At 36.0% G+C, this 23,254-nt stretch overlaps 1 protein-coding gene and 1 long non-coding RNA gene across 4 annotated transcripts in view; one reads left to right on the forward strand and one right to left on the reverse strand.

Moving 5' to 3' along the window:
- Positions 1-23,254, forward strand: part of mrps9 (mitochondrial ribosomal protein S9) — a 465,929-nt gene that overhangs the window by 301,930 nt on the left and 140,745 nt on the right. The window lies entirely within an intron of this gene.
- Positions 1-23,254, reverse strand: part of LOC114473577 (uncharacterized) — a 119,466-nt gene that overhangs the window by 93,616 nt on the left and 2,596 nt on the right. For all 3 annotated transcript variants that reach the window (XR_003675265.1, XR_003675267.1, XR_003675264.1), the window contains exon 3: positions 13,426-13,539. This is a non-coding gene — a long non-coding RNA (uncharacterized LOC114473577). The remainder of the gene's footprint in view (positions 1-13,425; positions 13,540-23,254) is intronic.

Genomic DNA, 23,254 nt, shown 5'->3' on the forward strand with positions numbered 1-23,254 from the left:
ACAAATGCACAAAAACAACAAAATCATACAAAATTAGTTTAAAAATGCAACAAAAACACACCAAATGACAGAAAAACACATAAAACAACAAAATTACTACAGAATGACAAAAAAACACACACAAGATGACATAAAAAGTCACGTTGGAATGCTGATAAATAGAAATAAAAAAGGAGCGAGGGCACGAGGCTGTAGTTCGATTCCATAAAAAGATTAAAATCAATAGCACGAGCAGCTCTGTGATGAATAGCCTCTGCTGGAAAGATGAATTAAAGTTGAAAACATATTATTATTATTATTATTAACCCCCCCATTCCAACTCCAACTGCTTTCCCATTATGTTGATGGTGCGGCTGCCATTGAACCAAAGTCTAAACGTTAATTGTGTGTTGGTTCAAAAAGCCATTTTCTGTTAGAGTGCACAAATCCATTAGAGCCTCCTCCTCACTATGGATAATGGACCATCGGATTAAACACAGGCTTTACAACGCACTAGAGATATGATTGATCATCTCACCTTAATCAATGGCTTTAGTTCATGTGGATTAAGCAGTGGTTCTCAACCTTTACAGGCCGCGACCCCCAAAATAAAGGTCCCAGAGAGCAGGGACCCCCACTGTAGCTGAAGGTGGTTGAACACAGACATGAACATTGAAGAACAGTCATGTGGAGACAGGACCATCTATAAGGGGGAATAAAGGGGAGAGATTTTTGGGGTCCATCCATAAAGTCAGTAAAATGATGGTCTATTGTTCTATGAATCTGTAATAACCACATTTATTTATTCATCTGAATAATATCCACTGTTATCCAGGAACGTTTATTATTATTATTATAGTCATCTTAAAGATGGAAATCATGGTTTAGAAATCAGTTAAATGTGACCAAAAATGGTGGAAAAACACAATAAAATAACAGAAAAACATATAAAATGACAGCCAAACACACAATTGATGACAAAAAAAACACACAAAACAGTTCTAAAAACTCACAAAACTACAACAAAAATGCACAACATGACTCCAAAAACAAGAGATGGTGAAATGGGATTTTAAAAAACACAGAAATTGGTTAAAAATGGACAGAAAAAGTGGTAAAAAGGGGTCAAAGTGTCAACATTGGCTTATAAGTGGTAGAAATTTGGTAATTTAATCTAAAAAAGTAGGAACAATTAGTTTAAACTGGCAAATAATCTGCATGACAAATGGTGAATGTGGTTAAATTGGCCAAAATAAGCATGAAATACGGTGAAAAGAGGTTAAAAGTGACAATAATGGGTCAATATATGACATTCGGTGTAAAAGTGGTAGAAAGGGTTTATAAGTGCTGAAAATGTCTAGAAAGTGGTAAAAAAAGTGCAGAAAAGACATTGAAATGTGATGTAGAAGTGTCAGAAATGGGAAAAATGTAGCAAAAATCCATTAAAAGGAGAAAAAATATGGCAAAAAAAGTGATGAAAATATGTTAAAATATGATGAGTTTGGTGGAGTTGCAGAAAAAAGGGTAAAATTAAGCAAAAATGGGCTGAAATTGTTCAAAAAAAAATATTCTTTCTTGAAGGCATCTGGCAACCCCAAGGTTGAGAACCCAGAGGACTGTTGTCCAAAGACATCCCCTCTGATCATCAACCTTTATATTATATATATATATATATATATATATATATATATATGATAATATCTCTAGAATGTTTGGATTGACTTGAACTTTAATTTTCCCACTGATGAACAGCAATGTGGTCTCACCTCCTTAACCCCGCCCCCCTCCCGACCCTTATCAATGCGTCCATTTGGTTCTTTTTATCTAATTATGTCCACTCTCACCTCGATGGCGCCCGTGTTGCCCTGTGGCATGCTGGGAAATGATTCTTCTCACACACACACACACACACACACACACACAAACCTCCCTTTGAATTCATTCACCTTTACGTGGGGCGGGGGCCCTTTGAGCGAGGCCCCCAGGACCCCCAAACAGCCAGGCAGTGTGATAAAACTCCCCAGACACTCCTCCATTATGAAGCCACAACACACACACACACACACACACACACACACACACACACACACGCAACCATAAAGGAATTCACACACAATCGTATCGAGTGTTTTCAGTCCTGACTCCTCCTTTCACACACAAACATAATCCTGTTAGAACGCAACCATACGAGGGGAAATATGTAAAAAAAAAACACAACTATGTGTTACTATTTTTAGTCTTTACTCTGATTCAACATTTTACGACACACAAAATTACTACAAAGTTGCACAAGATGACTCAAAAAAAATGTACAAAATAGAAATAAAATCACCATAAATGACTTTAAAACCACTAAATAAATCCAAAAAGCAAAATACAGCAACAAAATCGCACAAAGTGACTCCATAAATGCACAAAAACGTACAAAATTACCCTAAAAACAAACAAAAATGCACAAAAGAGCAATAAAAACAGACAAAATTACGACAAAATGACTCCATAGAAGCACAAAAACAATCATAATTACTCCAAAAACGAACAAAAATGCAACAAAAACACGCAAAATGACTCAAAAAATGCACAAGGACCAATAAAAACAGACAAAATTACGACAAAAACAAAAGAAAACAGAAACAAAAACACACAAAATGACTTCAAATTCAAACAAAATAACTCCAAAGGGCACAAATACAGCCACAAAAATCAAACAAGATGACTCCATAGAAGCACAGAAACAACAAAAACAAATAGAATTACTCCGAAAACAAACAAAAATGCAACAAAAACACGCAGAATGACAAAAAAATGCACAAAAGAACAACAAAAACAGACAAAATTAGTCAAAAAACACACTAAACAGCAACAAAATCACACAAAATGACTCCATAAATGCACAAAATACAACAAAAACACACCAAACAACTCAAAAATGCACAAAAGAGAAACAAATACATCCAAAATGATTCCGTAACGTGTTGGTGTGCCTTTAGCTGCAGGGATGTAACTTCCTCTAATCCAACGCTATGTAACATCAACACCTGCAGCTGAACGGAATCTGATTGGTTACTGTAACACAAGTATGTGTTACTATTTTTAGTCTTTACACCAGCACACTGAGCTCTGACTCAGCATTTCACAATGACTACAGGTATGCTAACACCCTGTAATTAGCAGAAAGCTCACGTTTCTCTAAAAAAACTGTTTTGGAGTCATTGTGTGTATTTTTTGTGCGTATATTTTTCTGTGTATTCTGGCCTTTTTTCTGCGTTACGATATTTTGTTGTCATAAAGTACATTTTGTGTGTTTTTGTTCTCATTTTGTGTCTTTATGGAGTCATTTAGTGCATTTCTGTTGCCTTTTTGTATATTTTTCTGTCATTTTGTGTTTTTCAAGTAATTTTTGTTTATTTTTGTTGTCTTTGTGTATTTTTTTTCTGTTATTTTGTATGTTTTGAAGTCATTTTGTGTATTTTCTGTTGTCATACATTTTTTTGTGTTTTTGGAGGAATGTTGTGTATTTTACTGTCATTTTGTTTTTTTAAAGTAATTGTTATCCTTTTTCTGGAATCATTTTGTGTATTTTTGTTGTCATTTTGTGCAATTTTACATGTTTTCGGTTATTTTGAGAGATTTTTTTTTGTCATTAATACGTTTTTCTGTGTTTTTGAAGTAATTATTGTGTATTTTTGTTGCCTTTGTGGTTAAATGTACTGTAATGTTGTGCGTGTACCTTGGGGGTCACACAGAGTTAGACTGCATGGTTGTACTGGTGGTGTAGGTCACAGAGCGGCGTGTCGTGGTTGTGTAGGGCAGTGTTTTTCAACCACTGTGCCGCGGCACACTAGTGTGCCGCGAGAGATCGTCAGGTGTGCCGTGGGAAATTATCCAATTTCACCTAATTGGTCTAAAAAAAATTTTTGAAAACATATTAATTATTATCTGCAAATAATATACCATTGTCGAGTGTCCGTGCTGCAGTAGTGAATAAAGGTGCGTGCAAACCGAACGCGACGGAAGCGATGCCGTTGCCTTAAATCGTCCCTGATCGGTAGTTTGCACATAGTGGTGCTTTTTTGTCAGTCCATCATTTCATCGCTCCAGCGACGCGATCACTAGGGAGCTGTGTGTGTGTGTGTGTGTGTGTGTGTGTGTGTGTGTGTGTGTGCGTGTGTGCGTGTGTGTGTGTGTGTGTGTGTGTGTGTGTGTGTGTGTGTGTGCGTGTGTGCGTGTGTGCGTGTGTGCGTGTGTGCGTGTGTGCGTGTGTGTGTGTGTGTGTGTGTGTGTGGCCCCGGTAACAGGGTAGAGAGAGAGAGAGAGTGTTGATGACGTCTTTTTTTTTCCTTCTTGCTCCGCTTCTACGGTTAAATGATCAACTTAACGGAGATATTAAAGGATGACTTCACTCAGAATGTGTTTGATCAGTAGTTACTGTGGTTTTAAAGAAATTTACCGCTTTAATTTTGAACCTGATACTTTGAGGAAGTAGAACAGCCTCCGCTGCAGCCGTCAGCACTGCAGCGGGAGCGGGAGGGAGGGGCTGCTGCCTCCGCTCTACAGACAGTGGAGGACGGGAGATATCGCTTCACGTCGCTTAAAAAGTTAAAATTTTTCAACTTTGATCATGCAAGTCGCGTCGCTGAGGGGGGAATAAATTGACGTTGCGTCATTTACATTGATTTTTAATGTAATCGCATCGCTTCAGTCACTTCAGTCGCGTTCGGTGTGAACCCACCTTGAGAGCGTAATCATGTAAAACTCTTCCATAACACTAGATGGCAGCAGGTAGCGAATTGCATTGTCCGTTGAGACAAGAGAATTAGTGAGGCATGAAAGTGACAGCTGGCGGTAAAAGCATTGTGGGTAAGCGAAACTACGGTGACAGTGATGGAGAAGTTTTTGAAGAGGAAAAATACCAATTCCGAACTGGGCCCTGGACAAAATTCGGACCCAGAAGAAGGCCCTAGTATGAGTGGAGGAAAGAAAGCAAAGACGGTGAGCTCGAGGCAATACAGCGAGAGTTATGTTTCATTTGGATTCTCAGTGTAGAACAGTGAAATCTTTCCCAAATATTATTGCTTCTGTCATAATAAGCACGATATTTCTGTATTCCTGGTAATTAATAATTTTGGACAGAATTAGAGTTTGCAAAACACTTTGACGTTTTCTACTACCTTTAAGACCACATTGTTGTTTCATTTGTTATGTTCAAGCTGTATTTTTGAAGTGGACATGTTAAGTGCACTTTTTATTTGAAAGAAGAAATACAAATGATGATAAAGTCCTTTATTCTTTGTGTTTATTTGATTCCTATTCAAGACACTTTGATGAGAATGGCTATATTGTTAATATAGGCTACAGAGTATCATTTTTTAACATGTTTGGCTGGTGGTGTGCCTCGTGATTTTTTCAATGAAAAAAATGTGCCTTGGCTCAAAAAAGGTTGAAAAACACTGGTGTAGGGGGTCAGGGCGGAGTGTGCGTGCGTGGACCTACACGGGGATGATAACGCTTCCCTATCTGCTCACTTGATCCACAGCGTGGCTACAATACCAGCTTTTAATGAAGCTAATCTCCAGGATCAGCGGCGCTCTGAGCCGAGAAATTAACGGGAGCAGGTTAAACACACACACACACACACACTGAGCCCCGTGTGTGTGTGTGTGTGTGTGTGTGTGTGTGTGTGTGTGTGTGTGTGTGTGTGTGTGTGTGTGTGTGTGTGTGTGTGTGTGTGTGTAGGGGTGAAATTGCTTTTCCTCAGGATTAAAGGATTAAAAAGGCTGTTAGTTCCTCAAAGTGCGCCCCTCGATATTCATTACAGCGCACACAAAGGCGCGGCGAATAATGGCGGCGACCCTTCTAATCATTTCAAGCAGCGGCGCTCCCGATCTCTCCCTCTCCTATTATCATCATCATCCCATCCATGCTATTAGCATGATACAAGCGCTGTCTGGGAATCACAACGAGGCCCGGATGCGACGCCGGACGCACATTGTGGAGGAAACTGTGGCGCTTTTTTTTTTTTTTTTTCATACTCATACACGTTTCACGCGTGAACTAATGACAGGTCTGTACGGCACAGATACCGCCGGAGGAGGGGATCAATCGATATCTGTGGCCCCTTCACACACACACACACACACTCACGCACACACACCCCTTGTTAAAAAAGTGTCCTTTTAAAGTCCCGTCAAGCACAGAGAAGGAGGGATTAATGGAAAGTGACTGAGAGCTCCTCACCGTGCCCTGTTTTCACCCAGCGTGTAGCCACTTGTTCACTGGCAGCAGAGCAGCGTGTGTGCGTGTGTGTGTGTGTGTGTGTGTGTGTGTGTGTGTGGAGGCCTTAACAAGGCTGAAATTGATGCCGTTTTTTTTTTTTTTTTTTTATTGATGCCTGCAGCGATTCACAGGCAGAAAATATTGGTTTGGATGAAGAAAAAGGTCAAAAGTAAGAGTGAGAAACAGGAAGTTGCAAATAGTGAAGAGAGAAGAGCGCCTGCTTGGTTTAACAGGAAAAATACACAAAAATAGAGGGAAAAAAAGGCGGAGCAAATGTTTCCAAAAATGTCTTTAAAAGTAAAAAAATGACAGAAAAATACAAAAAAAAATTGCGAAATAAAAATAGAAGAAATGTTTCCAAAAAAAGAGAGAAAAATTACTTTAAAAATGCAAAATGACAGAAAAATGTAAAGAATTAAAGAAAAAAATCCAACAAAAAAAAGACAATTACTTTAAAAAACATAAAATGACAAAAAATATACAGAATTACAGAAGAACAAAAAATGCAAAAAAGACAATAAAAACAGAAATGTTCCCAAAAATTACTTTAAAACACAGAATTACAGTAAAGGTTTGCAAAAATGATCTAAAATGACAGTCTACATGGAGTTTGATCAAATGTTCAGGAAATATCCATGCTTCCTACTTGTGTTTGACTTTTAATTTAGTTTTCATCTTTTTTTACGTTTAATGTTGGGTTTTAATGTGTGCAACAGAAGAATTATATCTAATTATTGTATATTTTTTATTATATTAATGTATTTTTGAAATACAAACTGCTTAACCTCAAATAAAATCAAATAAATCACATAAACTGCATCCACCACAGCCAATGTTTCCAGTCCCACCTCCAGCAGCTCCTGTAGAAACAGGAAACCACTGCACGCCATTCATCTTTAATGTTAGCACACGCTCATCATCATCATCATCATCATCACTGAGGCCCACTTCATCCTCCTGCTGCAGAAAAGCCTCCAAGTCTCAACTATAAACCCACGCACTGTGTCAGTGTACAAACTGTGTTTTTAACACTGAAAAACATGCAAAAATAAATAAAGGGGGAGGGGCGGGGGGGGGCGTATCTAGTTGTTTGCAAACGTTTTGTTTATGGCTTGTTTTTGCGTCGCTGTGGGTTAAAATAAAAAGTTACGGCCTCCTGGATTATTCTGCATCAGCGTTTCTCTGCTCACAATCCCCCACTTTCATGAAACCGACAGAGAAAATGCTTCATCAGCTAAAACTCAGTATAAATTACCTGTGAGGTCACAGCACATGCACGCTAATGAATGGCTGCTTTTTGTAAATCCCGTTAACCCCCCAGCCTCTTTTCTCCAAAAACCCCACACCCGACACTTAATGGTTACAGATGATGTGAAATGATGTTAATATATGACACTGAGTGACAATAAATCATGTTTTAAGTACAGAAATCTGTAGTCCACCCAAAAAAAACTAGATATTTACATCAAATATTTTAAAAAAAAATTCTCATTAGTGAAGGCTATAAAGAAAGAAATAATTGAACTTTGGTGCCACAGTTTTCCAGAAGTGTGTAACTAGAGTCAGTCAAATTGATTGATTGATTGTTTGACCACTAGGTGTCGCAATTTGGCTTGAAATAAACACGCTATCCATCAGGTTTCTGTGGTGCCATGCGTAATGCTAATTTTGGTTCCACTCTTTGGTGCCGTTACGCATGTGTCTTAATTCAGTAACGCTTTGACCAATCAGAATGATTGACACAGCGTTGTAAAGCTCAGAGCCTGTAGAAATTGGTGATATCAAACTATGGGAGTGGCTTTAGCCCTGGCCAATCAGGGCTGGGTAAAGGAGGGACCAGCCACTTTACAAATGAGTGCTATGCCCAACAAAAAGGATTCCAAAAGCACAATATGATGACAAAAATACACAAAATGACTCATAAAATCATAAAAATCCAGAATTACACAGACAAAAAACAAACAAAGCAACGACATCTTTCATTCAAAAATATCGTTATCACAAGCTTATTATGGATTGTCGTATAGTGAACTCAGTTTATCATCCCAACCCTAATATATTAATGATTATTTACCGTTTTGGGTATTTTTTTTAGAAGTAAATATTTCTAATATTGTATCATTGTTTGAGACTTTGTAAGGTTTGAAAATTAATTTTTCTCTAAATAACAAAATAACTACTACTACTAGTAATTCTACTAATATTTAAGTAAAAAAGTATTTTCTAACATGACGATGTCATTCCAAGTGTGGTTTTTTTTTTGTTAAGTTGGAGTTTGTGTGATGTTTTTAATGGAAATAATGCTGCTGGATACTTTACAGTTGTTCTTTGGATGAGAAAGTCTCCGATTGGTGGAGATTTATCCACGTTTAGGTCTCAGTTCTTCATTAAAATCCTAAGGACTCCCATTAATGAGCCCTGGGATCAATGATCAGCTGTGATTAGTGTTGCTTTTCTTCCCGTCTGTGTTTTTTCCTGATCTTTTATTGACTTTCTGCTCTCAGACGTTCATGGTTCACATTATCCGCCGCGGTCCGGCTGTGGTTTGAAGTGTCGGGGCTGAGCCGGACTCCACGGACCTCCACAGACGCTTCCCAGAGCTTTGATGGCATTCCCATGTGCTCCAGCTGACTGGGAGACATTATTCCACATCGTTCACCGCCACAAGTCTGAGCATCACATGATGATGGATGACACCAAATCAGCTGTTTGTGTGTGTTTCTATGTCAAAGTCATTATTTACTTGTTTTTGTCATAATTTTGTGTTTTTAAAGTAATTAATGTGTGTTTTTCGAGTCATTTTGTCTCTTATTGTCGTCTTTTTTGTAATTGTGTATGTTTTGGAGTCATTTTGTGTATTTTTCTGTAATTTTACTGGGTTTTGTAAGTGTTTAAAGTCATTTTGTTCATTTTAATTGTACTTTTGTGTTTTTAAAGTAATTAATGTGCGTTTTTGGAGTCATTTTGTGTATTTTTCTGGAATTTTACTGTTATATATGTGTTTTAAGTCATTTTGAGGTTTTTTGGCATCATTTTGTGTTTTAAAGTAATTTTTGTCTCTTTTTGGAATCATTTTGTCTCTTATTCTTGTCTTTTTTGTAATTGTGTATGTTTTTGAGTCATTTTGTGTCCTTTTCTGTAATTTTACTGGGTTTTGTACGTGTTTTAAGTCATTTTGTTTATTTTAATTGTACTTTTGTGTATTTTTCAGAAATTTTACTGGTTTTAAGTCATTTCATTTATTTTTGTTGTAAAATTGTGTTTTTAAAGTAATTAATGTGTGTTTTTGGAGTCATTTAGTGTATTATTTTGTAATTGTATTGGGTTTTGAGTGTATTTAAGTCATTTTGTTTATTTTTGTTTTAAAAGTAATTTTTGGAATATTGTATGTTTTTGTGTCAGTTTGTTAATTTGCTATTTATAAATTGTTATTTTTGTGTATTTTATTGTGGAAATAATTGTTTTGGGTTTTTAAAGTATTTATTGTGTGTTTTTCGTGTCATTTGGTGTATTGTGTCCTGATTTGCCCTCATTTTGTATATTTTACAGTCATTACATCTGTGTTTTTTTTGTAAATTTTTCTGTTTTTTTTTGCTTTCATAATTGTGTATTTTTTTGTCAGTTTATATTATTAAAGTATTTTTTGGTGTCAAAGTATTGTATTGACGTTTTTCTGTTGTAGTTTTGTGTTTTTAAAGTAATTATTCTGTATTTTTTGGAGTAAATTTTGTGCATTTTGTTGTTGTCCTAATGTTGTATATTTAGAAGTCATTACATCTTTATAGTCTGACTAAATTTTTGGTCTCTTTTTGTATATTTTTCTGTAATTCTGTGCTTTTGACGTCATTTATTTCTCCTCCTTTAAACTCATCATTCAATGCCAGAATTCTGAGCATCACATGATTCTGGACGATACAAATTTAGCCTAAATGCACAACATTTAACCTCACAGTCACTGTGTGAGACTATAGAGGAAATGAAAACGATCATTTTCCTGCTTTTCCGTGTTTGAAGGAGACACTCCAGGAGCTTCCTTTAGAGGATTCCCCCTCCGAGGCCCCGGCCCGTGATAATATTCTTCTTCTCTTGTCTTCCTTCGTTGTGCATCTGGTGCTTTGATGATCCAACGATCTCGCCATCCGACGGGGATTCTGGAGACGACGCACCAACCGCTGGACTGTGACGGCAGCCATTGTTCCTCATCCACAATGTCTTCACTTTGATGTGTGTGTGTGTGTGTGTGTGTGTGTGAGACGGTTGGCCGGCCGCGGGAACTTTCTCCAATCTGTGTTTTTGTCCTTCCCCTCCTGAGTAAACTATCAACACGTGAAGTGTTTGGTTTTCAACATCAGGGCCAATGGTACGGAGAGATTGGTCTCAAAAATATTCACAAATATATCCACAATTTCCATGTGTGTTTTTATAGATTTTTTTTTAATGTTTTTCATATTTTCCAGTGTTTTTTTTATTATTTTCACGTGTTTTTGATTTTCAAATGTTTCAGATTTTCACGTGTTCTCAGAAACGTCATCAACACTCAAATTGTGCGTGTGAAAAATCCAAATTGTGAATATATTTGTGAGACAAATCTCTCCCCATATAATGATGATAGTAATTTAAATAAACGTTCTCTGTCTCTTTCTGTCCCTACACGACGCGTTGTGTGTTTTGCTGGCGTGAACACAGGCCGTCCTTTTGTTTCCCCTGAAATGCCATTAAAGCCCTTCAAAGGCTGCGAGAAGCAGAAGGAAAAAAAAAGGAGAAGTCCTCATTGTCTCGCGGTAGAGGCGACATGCTGGTTTCTGGGGCCGTGATTGACAGCTTCAATCCTCCAATGTTCTTCAGGCACAAAAGGAAACAAGACGAACGGAAATTGGCTTTTGTCGCCGCCTCTGAGCTACTTAACCTGTGTCTGATTCTGTCATATATCCAAACGCTAACACACACACACACACACACACATTCATCCACCACATATTCATAGTTTCCAAATATTTAGGTTTTAATCATGTTAGAGCTTATTTAAATATTAAAATGTGTCCCTGCTTTATTCTCACAAATGTTCTGACACATTAGAAAAAATCACAGCCGTGCAAAACTGAGCCAAAAAGAAGAAGAAGAAGAAGAAAGAGTCTCCACTGGACTCTCAGGCCAGTGGAGTTGCGCCCCCTCCTGGCCAGCCTGGAAACAGCAGAGAAACTCCAAACTAAAGATTGGAGATTCAATGACACAATATGACAACAAAAACACACAAAATGACTCACAAAACACCAAGAAAAAAACACGAGAGAATTACACAGAACGCGAGAAAAACATACAAATAAAAACACTAACACAATGTGACGGAAAAATACACAAAACAACAACAAAATGTCAAAAAATTTGTCCAAAAACAAACCCGACGACTGGGAAAAATATACAAAAATAATAAATGTGTACAAAAGACAAACAGGAACAAACAATACACAAAATAACAACAAAATGTCAAAAAAAATTGTCAAAAAAAAAAAAACACACCACATGACTGAGAAAAGTATCGAAAAATAACAGAAATGTAAAGAAAATTACATCAAAAATACACAAAATGACTCATAAAACACACAAAAATTCCAGAATTACACAGAAATATGAGAGAAAAACATGCAAAAAAACAAACACAAAGTAACAGAAAAATCCACAAAACAAAAGCTAAAATACACTAAATAACAGAAAGATACACTCCACAACACAAACATAAGAGAAATACACAAAAACAACAACAAAAAAACAAACATTTAGAATAATAATGAATTCATTAATATAACTTTTTTCAAACAGACTCAAAGCGCGTTACAGAAACCATTATTCACTCACAACAACCACACCAGTGGTGGTAAGCTACATTATAGCCACAGCTGCCCTGGGGTAGACTGAGACAAAAAAAACAACAGAATCACAGAGAAACAAACAAGACAGTAAAATAACAAAATAATGACAAAAAACACAAAAACCAGGACAGATTATTAATCTCAAAGTGATTAAGTTATAAAAACTAAAACACACACAAAGCCTTTGATGTTTCCTGTGTTAATGTTTACCACTATTTTAAATGCTGATCACGTGACCCTCAGAACACATCTTTGTGGCCCCGCCCCCCTGTGATAAAAGCTCTTTAGAGTGAACTTTCTCGCACGGCGTCACACAGCTCACTACCTCCTACGACAGAGACGCTGAGTCAGCAGTCAGGTTAGCGTTAGCGTCACATGACCACGTTAGAGGAAGATTTAGAGGAAGATAGAAGAAGAAAAACAGAAACAGATGAAGAATGAAGAAGATTAAAGAGGAAAACTGATTCCATCTCCTGCTTCAGTCCATTAAACAGAAAGTAAAAGCTGAGCTGATCAAGACCACGTTTCACATCTGCACCACTTTTATTTTGAAGGGACAATTACAAAATCCTGCCGCGCGCACACCTTTTATTCCACACTTGTGGATTTTATGATGCTTAAAAGACATGTGACTTCTGTCTAATATTGTGTGCCCCCCCCCCCCAAAAAAAATCTAAAAACAAAAAGCAAAAATACAAATAAATTACGACAAAAATTACACAAACAGAAAATGACCACAAAATTAAAAAGTCAAACATTAAAAATACACAAAAATAAGAAAATAAATAAAACAACAAATTCACAAAATTACTCAAAAAATTACTACAAAATAAATTAAAATAAACAAAACACCAAAATAACTACAAATAAATAGAACAAAAATGCACAAAAACAACTACAACAAAAATACATAAAAAAATAACAAGAAAAGAAATAAAACAAAAATACACAAATAACAGGAACATTTAAAAAAACCACTACAAAAATGCAAAATATTGATTAAAAAAAATATACTAAATGATTTAAAAAATACACAAAATTGACAGAAAAATATACAAAACACAAAGAAAGTCTTTGTTGTTCATTGTGTTAATCCTCAGATTGGTAATTTTTCTAAATGCTGATCACGTTTTGTGTTAAAAGTTGTGCGTCTCTGGTTTGAAATGACCCTATAGTGAATATGAACTCTATTTAATATTATAATGTAACTCAAGGTTTAATCTGTAACTTTTGTTAAAAGTCCTTATAGGAAGAAGAAATACATGTTAGTCTGTTGGACACGGTGGACGACGTGTTTGCTCACCTCGGAATCTCATGGAGACATCAGGACGTTGTGTCGGTGGCGCCGGTGGCTCAGTGACGAGTACGTTCCTCTAAATCACATCTACGTCCTCTCAGACTCACATCCTTCTGTTTCCTGTGATAAATAACATCATATCACAGGAAATGTAGAGAAATCAGAACGATATCAGGTAAACACTGCCCCAACATGGCCGCTCCCCATGGACTATACTAGAAAACAACAAAAAAAACACAAGATGACTCCAAAAAAATCACAGGAATATACATATAAATAAAAGTACACAAACATAACAGGAATATAAATAAAATAAAAATACACAAAATTATCAGAAACATGGATAAAATGACAAAAAAAACACAAAATTAACAGGAAAATAAATAAAACAAAGGTACACAAAAATAACGGGAGTATATATATATATAGAAAATGAGAATAAAAATATACAAAAATAACAGAAAAAATATTCAAAAACAAAAGTACACAAAAATAACGGAAAACAAATAAAACAAAAATACACAAAAATAACAGAAACATATACTGTAAAATGACAACAAAAATAACAGAAAACCTAATAAAAGGAATATAAATATATATATATATATATATATATATATAACAAAAAATACACAGAAATAACAATAAGGAAATACGTAAAAGTGCAGAAAAACAAATAAAACACAAATAACAGAAATATATACTGTAAAATGACAAAAATAACAAGAAAAACTAATAAAATAACAACAAAAGTACATTAAAATAACAGAAATATATATAACAACAAAAAATACACAGAAATAATAAGAAAATAAGTAAAAGTGCAGAAAAACAAATGAAACAAAAATACACAAAAATGATAGAAATATATACTGTAAAATGACAACAAATATAACAAAAAAACAACAACAAAAGTACATTATAATAGAAATATATATAACAACATAAAAATAACAATAGGTAAATATGCAAAAGTGCAGAAAAATAACAATAAAATGACAACAAATATACACCATATTAATAAATACATTTAAAAACAATATTATTGAATTAAAATCCTACAAAAAAGTATGTTAATTGTTTTTTAGTTTAGTTTTTGTCAGTAAATACATTACATGTGCACATATTTTGTTTGTTGGTGACACATTTAACACATTTCCACTTTAATGTGATCATAAAGTTATAAATAAATCATGTTTTGATCATCGCTGCGTGTGAACAGGAAGGTAAACAAAACAAAACCAAGTTTTAATAAGAGAGAGAGAGAGAGAGAGTAGGTGCTAATCCTCACACATAGGGCGAGACCACGGCCAGTGTGACACACACACACACACACACACACACACACACACACACACACACACACACACACACACACACACACACACACACACACACACACACACACACACACACACACACACACACACACACACACACACACACACACACACACACACACACACACACACACACACAGCAGCTGTTGTGGTTTCGTAGCGAGGATGGATCCAACGTTGCTCCATCGTCTGATGAACGACACACACACTAAACACTAACAGTGTGTGTGTGTGTGTGTGTGTGTGTTATAGCTCGACTAATTTACCACTTTGCTGTTTTGTAAACACAATACGTCTGCGTAGTGGGACTTGTTCATGGTTACTTTGCCGCCGTGTGCTGCTCGTGGCGATAAAATGCTTTCAGCGAGGGAGGAAAAAAAAATCAATTTAACCCCCGAGTGATTTTTTCAGTTCCTCAGACGAACTGTTACTGTTGTATTCTTTCTTTTTTCTTTCTCTTCTTCTTCTTCTGCCCTTTTGTTGCTCCTTTTTCTACATTTACGCAGCGTTTTTCATCCGTCAAACGCCGCTGCGGTGGTTGGACGTGACTTTAAACATGAGAATCAAACCAAAAGCTGAGGTTTCAATGATTTCCTGTCTCACACACACACAAAATGATGCTAAAAACACACAAAGCGACAACAAAAAAAAGCACACAGTTACTAAAGAAACACAAAACGGCTACAAAATAAGAAAATAAATGAAATAACATCAGAAATACACAAAAATAGCAGGAAAATAAATGAAAGGACGACATAAATATACAAAAATAAAAAAACAACAAAATTGCAAAATATTAAAAACACAAAAATAAAGAAAAATAAATAAAACAACAAAAATGCACAAAAATAAAAAGACAACAAAATATGCAAAATATTAAAAACAAAAAATAAAGGAAAATAAAACAACAAAAATACAAGTAAAAAATAAATGTGTTATGTATTTCTGTATTGTTATTTTTGTTTTATTTTGTTATTTTTGTGTACTTTTATCATTTTATTTATTTTTGTGTATTTTATTGTCGTTTTATTTATTTTTCAGTTACTTTTTGTCGTCGTCTTGTGTTTTCTCTGCGTAATTCTGCGTGATTTTGTTTGCTGTGGATGTTTGTTTGTAGAATGCAGCAGGACATCAAAGGCAGAGACAGGACATCAAAGGCAGACGCTCCTGATTTATTCCTCTTTCCAAACCTTTTCCTCCTGTTGTCACGGTGACTGATGGAGGCGAGCGGTAAACGTGTGTCCGCTGGTCCAGGCCTTGGACTGGGGGGCAGGGATCAATATTTCACCATTTTAAAATCTATCAAAGGTGGATTTTTAAGAGCCTCCACTACTACATCCCCCCCCCCACTCCCCCTCCTCCCTCACACGCCAACGCCACGAGCACTGAATCAGACACTTTGTAGTTACAAGCCGTAATCAATAAGGCAGCACCTTCACAGATCTTAACCGACGTCGCCTCCGAGCGCTGACGGATGGCGAGGAAGGCCGCGATTCATTTTGTCAGGCCATTACGCCCGAGAATTCTGTCCACTTCATCCTGCACAAGATCATTTTTCACACTTCATAAGAAGCCAGAAAAAAAAAAAGAAACGGGTCGAGATGGAGGAGAGGCAGACAAAGAGAGCGAGAGAGAGAGGAGGAAGAGGAGGGAACAATAGAGTGATGACAGATGGGAAGAGAAAAGCAAATGCAAAGATGTAAACCATAGAGTGGAATTGTGTGTGTGTATGTGTGTGAGAGAGAGGAAATCATTCAAACCTCAGCTTTGGTTTGATTCTCATGTTTAAAGTCACATTGATGTTTGAAGCCTGAAATGTGCCAAAAGGTCGAAAATTTCAAGGGGGCCGAATACTTTCGCAAGGCACTGTTTAACGACAACAAAAATACACAAAAATTAAAAAAAAAAAAAACTAAACGAAAACACAAGTACACAAAAACAGCAATATAGAAAACAACAAAAAATATATAAAACATCTGAAATACACAAATAAGAGAGAAAAAAATAGAACAGAAAATACACAAAAATAATAGGAAAATAAATAGGCAAAAATAAAAATATAGAAAACAACAAAAATAATCGGAATATACATCAAACAGCAAAAGTACACAAAAAAGAATATATAATGACAAGAAAAATACACAAAAATAACAGGAATAAGTTAAATAATTAAACAAAAATACACAAAAACAACAATATAGGAAATAACAAAAATAACAGGAAAATAAATAAAACATAAATAACCATGTAGAAAAACAAAAATAACAGGAAAGAGGAATTAAACAGGAGCGTCTGCCTTTGATGTGCTGCTGCATTCTACAAACAAACAAACAAACTTTTCTCGTTAGCTCGTGTTTGAAAGGGTGATCGCTGCTGCTAATTGTTGTTAGCGCAGGAGGCATTAATCTACGTTAACGCACGCTTTTCTGCTGAGTCACGCCGTGTGCTGCTGAGCTGATAAGCCTGAATTAATGCTGAGCTACAACAAAAACAACAACACACTGAGTGCATTAGCATTAGCAGCTAAACACTGAGACACACTGTGTGTGTGTTTATAACGTAACAAGTGTTCCTCTGTCAGAGCATCAGCATCAACACGTCATCAGACACGTTTTACCTCCAGGAGCTTCATCAACACTGCACAGTGAGCACCAATAAAGTCATGAGTTCAATCCCACAGTCTCTTCAACAAACTAAGAATATTTTTTTAACAACTACAACAAACTTTCCATATTTTAACCTATTTTCATCACTTTTTTGCTCCTTTAAATGCATTTTTGCAACATTACTCCCATTTCTGACACTTCTACATCACATTTCAATGTCTTCTCAGCACTTATAAACCCTTTCCACCACTTTTCCACCAAATACATAATAATATATGTGACCTATGTTGAGCCATTAATGTAATTTTTAACCACATTCAAAGTTCTGGTGTTTATTTCTGGATTTTTAGTCATTTTGTGTGTTTCTAGTGTCGTTTTCTGTATTTTTGTAGCCATTTTGTGTATTTTTCCTGTCTTTTGTGTCGAGTAATTGCATGTAGGTCATTTAATGTGTTTTTTGTTGTATTTTTGAAAATCATTTGTTGTGTTTTTGAAGTCATTTCATGTATTTTTGGTGATTTTGTGCACTTTGTTGTTTTGTATTATTACATAAATGTTGATAGTTATTGTCATTTAATGATTTTTTTCTTGTCATTTTTGGCATTTGTGTCATTTTGTAGCGTTCTTTTGTCATTTTACGCATATTTTTTTTCCAGTTTTGTATTTTTAGTCATTTTGCTTGACAATATTGTCATTTAATTTTTGTGTCATTGTATAGGATTTTGGTGTTGTTTTCCATTTCCAGTCATTTTGAGTGTTTTAAAAACCATTTTTATGTATTTTTTTTAAACATATTGTAATTTCAAGCAATTTTTTTGCATTTTTGTTGTCACGCCCGTGGCCCCCGAACCTCCAGTTGCCCACCTCTGCTTTATAGCATAACATTAAATTGGTGTCTCACCTTCAGCTGCTGCCGATTACAGAAAGTGAAACTGTGAATTCGGACAGATTTGAACGCCTCGAGGTTTATTATGAAACGCTGCTCGTTTAATTTTGCAATCTGACACGTAACAATTTGGATTTAACCCCCGCCGAGCGCCGCGCAACGTTCCCGAGTCCTGAGAAAAACTGAAATTAGGTGGAGAGCAGGTGGTGATCGCCCGCTCGCCACCCACACACACAGTAATACACACACAGTAATACACACACAGTAATACACACACACACACACACAGTGAGGAAGCCGGTCCTGGTGGGAGGTCTGAGGTCTGGCTCCTCCACATTCCACAGACAAGTGTCTCACACCTGCTCGGCCTCACTCAGCCTTTACTGGCCACCGCATTAAGACGAGGCGGACACACTCCAAATCCATTTATTTTACAGTGTGTGTGTGTGTGCGTGAGTGTGTGTGTGAGGGAAAATTCAGCAAACTGTGAAATGAGGTCAACCAAACGATCGCCGAGTGTTTGTGTTGGTTCAGTTTGTTCAGAAACAAAAGAAGCTTAAAATCAATCTGTGGTCTGAGGCCCAGAGGAGGTCTGGTTAGAGGGTTCATGGTCAGGTGAATGGGGAGAGATTGGTCTCAAAAATATTTACAAATTTACTTACAATTTTCACATGTATTTTTCACATACGTAATTTGTGTCAATGTTTCTGAGAAATGTGCAAATCTGAAAAAACACGTGACAAATTAAAAATAAAACATGAAAATTACAAAAAAAAAACACGTGACAAATTAAAAATAAAATGTGAAAATTACAAAAAAAACACGTGACAAATTAAAAATAAATGTGAAAATTACAAAAAAAACACATGAAAATCTAAAAAACATGAAAATCTGAAAAAAAAAAAAACCTGAAAATCTAAAACGCGTCAAAAAACTAAAAAACCTGAAAATTGAAAAAAAAAAAACGAGAAAATCTAAAGAAAATTTGAAAATCTGAAAAAAAAAAACACGTGAAAATCTGAAAAACACATGGACAAAAACTAAAAAACGTGAAAATCTAAAAAAAATGTGAAAATCTGAAAAAAAACGTGAACATCTGAAAAACACTTGTAAATCGAAAAAACATGGGCGAAAATAAAAAAAACGTGAAAATCTGAAAAAAAAAAACATGAAAATCTGAAAAAATCTGAAAATCAAAGAAACACGAGAAAAAAATCTAAAAAACGTGACAATCTAAAAAAAAAAAAAAAAACACTTACAAATCTAAAAATGAAACGTGTGAAAATCTGTTTGTAGATCTATTAGTGACTATATTTGAGATAAATCTCTCCTCATACTGTAGAGGTGGATAATGAAGCACAAAGAGAAGGGCGTGTGCGCATGCAGCAGCATCAGCTCGTGCACATGTCAGTGGTTGGTTCGACCTGGATTAGAGGATTGGATCTAACGCTGTAGCAGCACAGGTCCCCCGGGTGTGTGTGTGTGTGTGTGTGTGTGTGTGTGTACGCGCTGTGGAAAAAGAGAAGCTGATTTACAGAGCTGTCCTACACTGCAGTGCAGACGCATCACTGACTCAGCCTAATGGAGTTTTCAGCGTTTGGATTTACACTCGTCCGTCTCCACCAGGATCCAACACACACACACACACACACACACACACACACACACACACACACACACACACACACACACACACACACACACACACACACACACACACACACACACACACACACACACACACACACACACACACACACACACACACACACAGATGAATATTATGAATGTTGTGTATGAATAGAAGCTTAGAAACACTCGTCACCTCCTCCTGTTGAGGATCATCTCCGACCACGAGCGTTGGCAGCGACTAATCAGCGGTTTATTAACGTAACGTTAACGTGATTCCACTAATCCACTCCACCACGGTTCAGACCGTCACACACAGCTACGATGAGGATTCACCTCCATTAAAAAACTACAGAAGATCACAGACCTGTTTATCCCTGCAGCAACACAAAGTCTACACAATTACAGCAAAAAAATACACACATTTCATCCGAAAACACACAAGGAAACTATGAAATTACTTTAAAAACGCACAGACTACATGGGTTCACAAAAATACTGAAATATTTACAAAAAAAAGACAAAAATAAACAAGATTATTCTGAAAAAACACAATAAAACTACAAAATAACTTTAAAAAAACACAAACTACATAATTACACAAAAATACAGACAAAAAGCACAAAAAAAACATACAAAAGACAAAGAAATTACACAAAAAATAATACAAAAGGATGACTTAAAAAGTACGACAAAATTAATAGACGAGAATATTCAAAACACAAAAACATGACTACAAAAGCACACAGAGTAAACAACATGACAGAAATACACTACAATGACAACAAAAATTACACAAAATAAAAAATACAAAAAATAGCAAAAAAAAAATCCACAAAATGACAAAACATAAAATTCAAAGACTAAACTACATGATAATAAATATGACAACAAAAATCACAAAATAAAAATACAAAACACAAAAACAAATTAATAATTTGACAAAATTACCAAAAAATACACAAATGACACTAAAGAGTACATAAAACGACAAAAACAGAAATAGAGAAAACATTCAAACAGAAAATGACAAAAATACATAAAAGTATTCTAAAAGTAGAAAAAAACAGACCACAATAACACACAAAAATCCATCTCATCTCTCAATTACACACTCAGACTAACTGTGTGTCCAATCTGGCAACAATCGTGCTGCTGGTTTTATTTTATTTTCTGTGATTAAACGAGTCTGAACGTCATTAAAATAAAGAAGCAGTGATTTCTTCATCCACTGACTCTCCTTGTAAAGAAGAAGAAGAAGAAGAAGAAGGAGTGCAGAGGGAGGGAGAGAGAAAGGGAGGGAAGGCTTATGGTCTCTTCACTATAATTACATAGATAGCAGTGGCTGAGTCTCTTCATATTGTACCAGACGGTTGTATCAGCGCGGGAACGCCATCATGGCTTGTAAATTAATTTGGGTTTCCTGTCAGTCCTTCTTCTTCTTCTGCTTCTTATCTGCTGCTGTAATGTGGAAGAGCTGAGAGGCTGTGTGTGTGTGTGTGTGTGTGTGTGTGTGTGTGTGTGTGTGTGTGTGACTGACTCTGTGATAAGTGAACACGCTCTGATTGGCCCTCGCCATCCGTCATCGGACTCTACTGCTCATCCAACGGCCTTCACCCTCCACACTATTTGTCGCCGTGTCGCAGCATGAGGATAAATCTACCCCCCCCCACCACCACAAGCCCCCCCCTCTCCCATTAGCCAGGGTCCGACACACACCTCTGACCTCTTCAGTTGTTTGTAATTAACCCCTCACCCACTGGATGGAGCCTCTATTCCCTGATGGCCATAAATAGGCCTCCCACCCTCCCATTAGCACCACCAGTAATGATGGAGGAATTATAGTGGAGACAGGAAGTGGCACGCTGCACTTTTACAGCCACAAACGCTTTTATTTTGAAACTCAAACCCTGTCTTTTCTAATTCTAATCACACTAAGTTGTGAAAACTGAAGATTTAGGAAAAAATCAGGCAAAACGACAACAAAGGAATACACAAAATGAAAAAATACACTAAATGATGACAAATAGATTGAAGAAATACATCAAATAAGACACAAAATGACTGCAAAAAAATACACAAAAAAATTTTGAAAAAAATCACAAAATGACTCAAGAAAATGCACAAAATAATAGAACAATGCATAAAAGAAAAGAACAGACAAAAGGAGAAATAAATACACAGAAAAAAAGACGCAAAATGACAAAAAATAATAATTTAAAAAAATGACAGCAAAAAATACACAAAATGATGACAAACAGATTAAAACACTTATCACAAAATGACAGCAAAAAAATACATAAAATGACAACAATAAACACAAAAAAAGCTCCAAAAAATACACAAAATGACAGAAAAAGACATAAAAAGACAACAACAAAATAGACCAAAGGACAAAGAAATACACAAAATGACACCAAAAAATGCAGCAAATCGCACAAAAAATACATAAAGTAATAAAAATACACAAAATGACAACAGAGGAAAACACAATATAAAAATGCACAAAATGGCAACAAATACATTCATTGAAAATACACAAAATGACTCAAGAAAATGCACAAAAATACACAAAATGATGGGGATTAAGGGGAGACAGGAAGTGACACGCTGCACTTTTACATCCGCCGACGCTTTTATTTTGAAACTCAAACCCTGTCTTTCCTAATTCTAATTACGCTGGGCTTGTGAAGCTGCAGATTTAGGGAGTGTTGAAGGAATAACTCAGACAAACGTTGATACTTCACAGCATGTTTACAGCGTTTTTACAAGGAAGTCGTATTTTACTGCTACTTACTGAACTTCATCGTCTATTAGAGACACAAGGCTTTGTTTCAGCTGGAGAAATCCTAGTAATTACATTCCTGTTTGTCTGCACAAACAACAATTATTCCTGCTCTGCCCGTCACCAGGAACAATAAATATCTTCTTCGCATGGAGCCGTAAAAAGCTTCCTAAGAGTCGCTGGTTTTCAGGCGACAAAAGAGAGAAAAACAACAGAGTGGGTGAACAATAAGACATGCATCACCTATTGTGGCTGTAGCAGCGCTCGCCAACAAGCCTTGGTTCTGTTCCAGAGGTGTGTGTGTGTGTGTGTGTGTGTGTGTGTGTGTGTGTGTTCTCTAAACATTGGTGTGAGTCTTTGTTGGTTTTCTTTAAGAAACGGCTGCAAACAATAAATAAAAACGCCACAAAAACACGCGCAAATATTACAATTTGCTTCAGTTTGTCTGACTTGTGCGCTCACATGAGGGAGAAATAGTCATAATTCATTATTTTAAAAGAAAAAACACTAAACAACAGCAGAAGCAGCAGCTCATGTCAGTGCTTTGTTAAAGAACTCAGTTATTCATTCTAAAGCTTTTGCTGCCACC

Source organism: Gouania willdenowi, chromosome 2, assembly GCF_900634775.1.
Source record: "Gouania willdenowi chromosome 2, fGouWil2.1, whole genome shotgun sequence".
Taxonomy (NCBI): Eukaryota; Metazoa; Chordata; class Actinopteri; order Blenniiformes; family Gobiesocidae; genus Gouania; species Gouania willdenowi.